The sequence below is a fragment of the Ascidia mentula genome, chromosome 3, assembly GCF_947561715.1.
Source record: "Ascidia mentula chromosome 3, kaAscMent1.1, whole genome shotgun sequence".
Lineage (NCBI taxonomy): Eukaryota > Metazoa > Chordata > Ascidiacea > Phlebobranchia > Ascidiidae > Ascidia > Ascidia mentula.
The window spans coordinates 12,844,228-12,852,697 of record NC_138568.1 but is presented as its reverse complement, the minus strand read 5'-3'; the positions used below and the strand labels follow the sequence as shown (position 1 = coordinate 12,852,697).

The window sequence follows — 8,470 nt, the reverse complement described above, 5'->3', positions numbered from 1 at the left end:
GCTAATACTTTTCGTAACGAAATTTTGTTCCAACTAATGCTTTTCGTAACAAAATTTTCTAACAGCTGCCGGTCTTTGTTAGCTAAATTTATTTAAAACCGACCATTTTGGCAACTTAAAATATGCTCTTAGCCAACATTTCGAGTAACAAAATTTTGTTCCAACTAACGCTTTTCGTAACGAAATTCTGTTCCTTGTAACAAAATTTTGTTCCAGCTAACAGTTTTTCGTAACAAAATTTTCTTACAGCTATCGCTTTTTGTGAGCTAAATTTATTTGAAACCGATCATTTTGGCAACTTAAAGTATGCTCTTAGCCAACATTTCGAGTAACAAAATTTTGTTCCAACTAACGCTTTTCGTAACGAAATTTTGATCCAACTAACGCTTTTCGTAACGAAATTCTGTTCCAGCTAACACTTTTTGTAACGAAATTTTGTTCCAGCTAACAGTTTTCCGTAACAAAATTTTCTTACAGTTGTCGCTTTTTGTGAGCTAAATTTATTTAAAACCGATCATTTTGGCAACTTAAAGTATGCTCTTAGCCAACATTTCGAGTAACAAAATTTTGTTCCAACTAACGCTTTTCGTAACGAAATTTTGTTCCAGCTAACACTTTTCGTCATGAAATTTTGTTCCCACTAACTCTTTTCGCAACGAAATTTTGTTCTAGCTAACACTTTTTGTAACGAAATTTTGTTCCAATTAACACTTTTCGTAACGAAATTTTGTTCCAGCTAACACTTTTTGTAACGAAATTTTGTTCCAGCTAACACTTTTTGTAACAAAATTTTGTTCCAGCTATTCCGTAACAAAATTTTCTTACAGCTGTCCCTTTTTGTGAGCTAAATTTATTTAAAACCGATGATTTTGGCAACTTAAAGTATGCTCCTAGCTTACACCTTGTGTAACAAAATTTTGTTCCAGCTAACACTTTTCGCAACAAAGTTTTCTGACAACTAACACTTTTTGTAACAAAATTTTGTTCCAGCTAACACTTTTCGTAACAAAATCTTCCTACAGCTATCGCTTTTTGTGAGAATCTTCCTACAGCTATCGCTTTTTGTGAGCTAAATTTATTCAAAAAAACGATGATTTTGGCAACTTGAAGTATGCTCCTGGCCAACACTTCGTGTAACAAAATTATGTTCCAACTAACACTTTTGTGAGATAAATGTTATTATTTCAACGATTTTTTGTGGCATAAATTTTGTTCCAGCTAACACTTTTTGTAGCAAAATTTTGTTCCCAGTGACATTTTTGTGACGTAGTTTCTTCCAATTGACAGTTTTGTATCAAAATTGTGTTACAGCTAACACTTTTGGTAACGAGATCTAATTGTTATGTTTTCAGCATCTATGTACGAATTTAACATTCATAATCTTGAAAATATGTTAAAAAAATTCTCTCTGTCGCCATCTAATGAAAAAAAAATATGGTAACAAAATTTTTTGTTACAGCCAATTTAACGATATTTTTCTGTTCAAAAAATTTTGTTACGACATACCAGCAATTTTCGTAACTTGTAACAAAATTCGGAACAAAATTTTTGTTCCGAAACGAAATTGTTCAATTTGGAACGAAATTTTGTTACTCGGAACGGTTTTGCTAACGGTATTTCAGAGTTAATGGAAAAATGCATTATGCCCCATTACCTAGGTGTAGCTTGCTTCTACGGCAAGCAACGCTTCTTGCAGTTTTTCCTTTTCGCGGTTGAGCATCACCCTCTCAGCATCAAGGTAATCATCTTGTAACTGTTTTAATGCACAGCCAAGCCGTTTTCTCTTCTTCTTTGTCAGGACAGGCATGTTGTGACGTCACAAACGGTTGTAACAATGACAGTTTGAAACTTGTATGTAACGTGCTTTTTCAACGGATCGGCGGCGCTACACGCTACACAGCAGTTTTTTTGGCCTTTAGCCCAAACGCGTCCCAAATTCTCCTATAGGTGGCCGAACCCGCGGAACACAACAGACACTTGTATTCGATACAGGAATGACCGGCACAACAACGCGCTAAAAATGGAACGGTTTCAAACTGTTTTTGGACCGATCAGTCAGCAGACAAAATTTCCAAATTTCACACAGCTTATTCAAATAGAATCTAAACACAATTATTCAAATAAATTCTTATTCAAATAGAATCCTTAGGTTGAAAAACACATTACCAAGCACTGGCAACACCAGGAGCAAGCAAAACCTAACACGCGGTCTGCCCGGAGCTACTGCGCGGTAGGTTTAGCACACTTACGTAGACAAGTCGGTTCACGAGAGAATTGATGTTTTGAAATGGAAGAAGGCAAATCTTCTCTCTCTCTCACACTTTGATGCTGTTGAGCTTTCTTTCTTGGCGCGTTGTCTGGCCTGGTATCATGACCGTTGTACTTTTTTAAAGTTTTGTATAAATATAGGCGTTTAGATAATTGATTTAGGTTATTACATTAGTTTGGGTATTTAGTTAATTTTTGTTAGGATGAGATGAGTGAGATGGATTTACGGTTAGTGTACATACGCCGCACAATATTAATTCTACAAGAAAATAATTATGAAAAACTCTTACTTCTGCTTGATGCCTCACATCCTGGATGGAATCCCCGTGTGTAGGGCAGACGAACTGTTGATTCGTTAAGTTACCGCCAAGAAAGCTCAGCCGTGTGTGTGAGAGAGATAGAAAGAGAGAGAGAAGAAGAATAAGAAGGGATTTGCATTCTTCCTTTTCAAAACATCAAGTCTCTCGTGACCCGACTTGTCTACGTAAGTGTGCTAAACACTGATGCTAAAGAACCGTCACCAGAATTAGTCGAGATATGCAAATTCCATAGAAATCTCGGAAACATAGAAATCAGCGCAAATGTTAATTGAACAAAGCAATCACCTGCTGTTTAAACACATGTATTATCAATGTAAAATCACATAATAATTTTATTTCGAATCGCATTACAAGAGGCAACGTGCAAACTGCTTTTAAGTTGACATACCGCTATGCACTCGTTGCGTTGGAAGGTAACTGGCGGGAAAACAATCACGTGAACAGGCGTCTTTTGCGGCATGCGAATGCGTTTGTCCGGGTTTTTATGAAGCAAAAGGTTTGTTGATAACTGCAATAGACTAGTAGGCCTATACAATACTGTTTTTACGTTACAGCTTCTTTCACATTTCTGTTGAGATTTGTAAAAGAAACAGTGAAGTAGACTATGTATTTTTTTGATGAGTTTGAATGTTTCGACTTTAAGGAAAGGCGCCATTTTCGAAACTGCATACGATGTGCACATTCTAAAGGGATGAATCAATCATGGTAATGTTTGCCCAAAAATGTATTTTACGTTTATTGTTGTGCCTAAATTGCTGCCAGACATATTGTGTTTTCATTATTCTGTTTTTCTGGTACCATGAAACAAATACTTTTATTTACAATCCCCCAAAAAAGCCTAGCTTGATAGCATGTGAAATGTTAGGAGATAAAAGTCTTGTTTCATTGTGCGAGAATAAATTTTTTTTTTTTAATGTTGTAAACATGTCTGTAAAGTGCAAACCTTGTTACAGCCCCATACCTGTAATGACCTTCAATGTGGGCTTGTTTAAATCCACAAACACAGCTGAAAAGGTATGTCAATAAAACAAGCAAGCATTTACAAATATTTTAGGTATATTGTTATATGTTTTTCCTGTTGTAGTGGTTTCAGTTAAAAGAAGATGCAATGAATTCGGTGCAACTGTTTGAAAAATCATTACAACTTAAATTGAAGGACTCAACAGTCAAACATTTTGGTAAGTGATATTACCCAACATTTGTTGGACCGACTAGGCTGCCACATAAGTGAAGTTTTTTTTTTACTAGATTACAAAGATGCACATAAATGCCCTGTTCATTGGAATGAGGCTGCAGGCATTCCTTATGTGGTTGTGCAAGAGGAAGGCTGGAAAACGTCTTGGCATTTTGATAAAAGTTTTGCAATTCGCAAAAATTGCCAATGCTACTATTCGGTGTCAATTTTACATGTACTACAATTTTTGGAGTACACAAATATGGTAAATGTTATTCACAAATGTTTGTGGGGTAACTTAGTATATGTAATTATATTAAACTCTTAATTTCACAAAGAACAAAAGTATGTTACATACAAAACCTTACCCTATGTTTCTGCTTAGAATAAGGATAAATGTCACCAACTCAGAAAGGCACGCAAGGAGATTAATAAGCGCCTTTCTCTCAAAGACTCAGATGGACTGCAGGAAAATATTTTCTGTGCAAAACTTGTAAAAGTCAAGTTTGAGCCAAAAAATGCAGCTAGTGAAATGGTTTGTTTATTTATTTTTCTCCTTATAAGAGGTGTTAATGCATAAATGTGTATTGGAGCAGCAGATATGTGAGAGTTTAAGTGAGTTGGAGAAGGATGAGCTGAAGGTTCGAGTTGTTACGTATTTTTAGAAATTCGTGTACTTTAACATTACAATATTACAGTGGGTTTGTTCAATGGATGAGGCTTACAGACTGATAGAAAAGTTTGAAGTTTCGACATTAACCAAGTTTATTGTACAGAATAAGAGAATATTTGGTATGTCAACACAAGTTGGAGGAGGCGTAAATACATTTTTGAACAGCAAACACTAGCAGAATATATCATTTTTGCAGACATTTCCAAAAGTCGAATATCTTGGGACAAATATTCCCAAAATTCCATACGTTATTTTGGGAAGTGTGTGTTTGGAATGTCATCAAGGAAAAGATCACAACAAGATGAAGAAAGAAAAACAGGCAGTGTCTCTCCCCAAACATGTAAATTTTGTGATACATGGTGCTTAGTTTGCTAACAGACTTTTCATAATTTTTTTAGTTGCAAGATCACCCAAATCCATTGAAAAAGAGGTTGTGTGTTCAAGGAACAAAGAAAAAAAATTGCAAGGCGACTATATTTGTTCAAAAAATTATGAAATTTCCACAGTTTTGGGTATGTTTTTACTTCTTAACAACCAACAATAAAATGTTTGTTATACATAACCTCTTTATGCTCCAATTAACCTGCACATTTTCAAGGCATCCCCAAATGATGAATTTAGCAAGGTCAAAATAAGCACCATAATTAAAGATCTATTAACAATCAATGATAGAATGTTAGTGAAGGAACTGGCTTGCAGCATTCGCTTTCCGATGGATGCTGATCATTCAGGTCATGTCGTAGGGGAAGTATGTACAAATTTAAAATGCTGTGTGATTAAACACCAAAAAGTAGTATCTACCTTCCAATTATAAAGGCTGCTGGATTTCTACAACCTATTGATCAAAGGTTAATTACAAAAATTGATGAACTGGTCACCGAAGGAGTAAACAGTATTGAGGAAATTTTGAGAGGCCTGAAACACTATGTAGCCCATGAACTCTTTAAAAATGAAGATGGACCAACCCTTTCAAATAGGAGATTTTATCCTACTAAAAAGGATGTGCGAAACCACTACTATCGAGCTTTTTCAAAATACAGGTTGGCAAAGATTGATCAAACCAATGTCCAAAACTTAGTTGATGAATGGAAAAAAAGTGGTGATTCAAATGATAAGATATATTTCCGTCCTTACATTGCTGGCAAGGAACCTGATGTTATTGATAATGGGGAATCAGCAACAGTAATTAAATCCGAACAAACTATGTTGTTTGTACACCAGTTTGCCTGGCAACTCAATTTATTGATTCGTTATGGGCAAGATATTTGCTTACTTGATGCTACCTACAAAACATCCAAGTATGCCCTTCCTTTATTTTTTCTTTGTGTGAAAACAAATGTTGGTTACCAAGTTGTGGCCAGCTTTATTACACAAAATGAGCGACAATTGGACATTGAGGAGGCATTGTCCATTTTAAAAACTTGGGCACCTTCTTGGAAACCAAACTATTTTATGGTTGATAAATGTGATGCTGAAATACATGCTATTGAGAGTGTTTTTGCAGGTAGGCATTGCAAAATTTGCAGGTGCTAACAAACATTCAACAAACAAAATATGCTTCCAGATACACATGTCCTTATTTGTGATTTCCATCGAGAACAGGCATGGGAAAGATGGGTCAGAAAGTCTGACAACAATGTGGGTGAACACAAGGACGAAGTGCTTGCGCTAATGAGAAATGTTGCAAGTGCAGAATGTGTAGAAAGCTATGAAAAAGCATTGCAGTTTTTACAGTCCAGCTCACACTGGAAAAATAATGTAAAACTGCAGAAGTACTTCAGTAATATTTGGCTCAAAGAAAAAAAAGGTATGTATAGGCAGAGATATAAAATATAAGGTAAACCATAAATGTATTTCAGCGATGGTTGTGGTTGCATCGAGCCGAGTTGAAGGTTCTCATTCGCACAAACAATGGTGTGGAGAGACAAAATCGTGTTTTGAAAGAATGTCATGTCAGATTTAGGACTGACAAGTCCCTGTCTGGCCTAATTACTATTTTACATAAGGAATTTTTGCCAAACGGTTGGAACAAGTAAGTTATTGTGTTTTATCACTAGTGCTTTACCAGAGCTCAATGACAAGACACATTTTGAATAGATACAAACAAGAAAACTTGCGGTCATCAAGCAATTACAGAAGTTACAATGAAAACATTCCCACCTATCTACAAAATCGACCAAAAAAGGTGGTGCAACATTGTATTAAACGAATAGGAGAGTCTGTGAATGTTGAGGAAGGTAGAATTTGTAGAATAGGAGACAATGTGTTTACTGTAGTGAGCAGTTCCACATGTGAAGTGTACAATGTAAAACTTGGTAGTGGTAGTGAATTTCCAAAATGCACATGCATTGATTTTACACTGCATTTTTTACCATGCAAGCACATGTTTGCAGTTTTTAACAAGTTTTCAGATGTTGGTTGGTATAGCCTACCAGAGTGGTACCACAGCTCAGTGTACATGGTATTAGATCCTGCTGTTGTGGATCATTAAAATTTATAATCCCATAAAAAAAGCTTTGCAAAATGGACCTCATTCAAGCTCCTTTTTGGAATTGAAATCACTGGATGACGAATTGCCTGCAGGCGAAGTTTGTGTTTTGCAAAAGCATGACAGCCGATTTCATATTGGTTGGCTTTATGATGAAATCATCAACAGCTACCTATGGCAATTAACTTCCATGTTTGAACACACCATATATACATGTTCAACTGTAGCTCAAGCATTACAAATAAGAGTGTCAATTACAAACATTTGGAAGGGTGTTAATGTACAGCAAAAACGGCTGATTTTTATACCCTGGAACCCTTCTGGTTGTCATTGGGTACTTTTAGTTGTTCATATTGAAAGAAAAACACTGCTCTACATTGATCCAATGTCAATGCCCTGCAAGGAAACAGACGATTATGTTTCCACTGCACGAAAGATGGTTAATTATCTATTAGCTGTCAAGTTTGGTTGGAAAATTGCTTCCGTGGTGACTCCAGAAAGAGAACAGCAGCCAGATGGATCCAATTGTGGAGTTATGATTTGCATGTATGCAAAATGGCTAGCATCAGGACAATGTTTACAACAATTTGGTTCTGTTAAAGGGTACCGAATGCAAATCTTAAACTTGATTGCTGGCAAATGCCTTACTAATACAACAAACAAGGATGTGTGCAAATCATGTAAAGATAAAGGTGACGACTCTTCGGAACTTGTCTGGATTGAATGCACTCGATGCAAACAATGGTTTCATTTAAAGTGTGTTAACTATTCATTAGAATATGCCAAGAAAGATAAATTCTTTGTTTGTCCAATGTAAATACACATATTTTTTAAATGCATAAATCATTCTGTAAGGGCAAAGGCATAGTTGAACGCAAGTGTGATCAACCAACGAAGACAGTCGGAACGTTCTGCACAAGGATGAGGTTTATGACAAAATGAAACTTCCCTTGTGTATGAATGTGGTTGACCGTTAAGCCATTACATTGTGATGTGCCTGAACGCTTAGTGTGGTTACCGACTAGCTAGCATAGGTTTACCGGATGCTAGCTGAACGCTTGTAAAAGTGTGGTTAACCTTAACTTGCTGAGCCCTAACCTTGTAACAAATAGTTTATGAAAGACCCAGTTTGATATGGCTATTGGCGAGGCTTCTGGGTTATCAAAAATGACCAACGACCACATGCAGGATGGCTCCCTCAGCCGTGGTTGGAAATCCTGTGCAAACATAGACTGAATAACACTAACACCTTGTTTAAGACTTGCAAATCACAACTTAAGTGCATTAATTTTTTTTATTTCTTTTCTCCATTTTTCTGTGAAACAATAAAAAACTTTAGCAACAGTGTGTGTGCATCTAGTCGCAGGATATTTGTTGTACTTACAACGGTCTGATCATCCTCCTACAAAATACAGAAAACATTAATCTGCAGAATTATTTGCTAAATAAATTTGACATACTTCTGCATATTTTGCAAAAATCCTTGGCAAATTTTCTACAACATTACCACATTTTAGTATATTTACAGAGTATTGCTATTGGATGCA

General features: G+C 35.9%; 1 pseudogene; it reads left to right on the top strand.

The window, feature by feature from the left end:
- Positions 1–3,512: 3,512 nt before the first annotated feature.
- On the top strand, positions 3,513–6,398 carry LOC145895627 (uncharacterized; annotated as a pseudogene).
- The last annotated feature ends 2,072 nt before the right edge of the window (positions 6,399–8,470 follow it).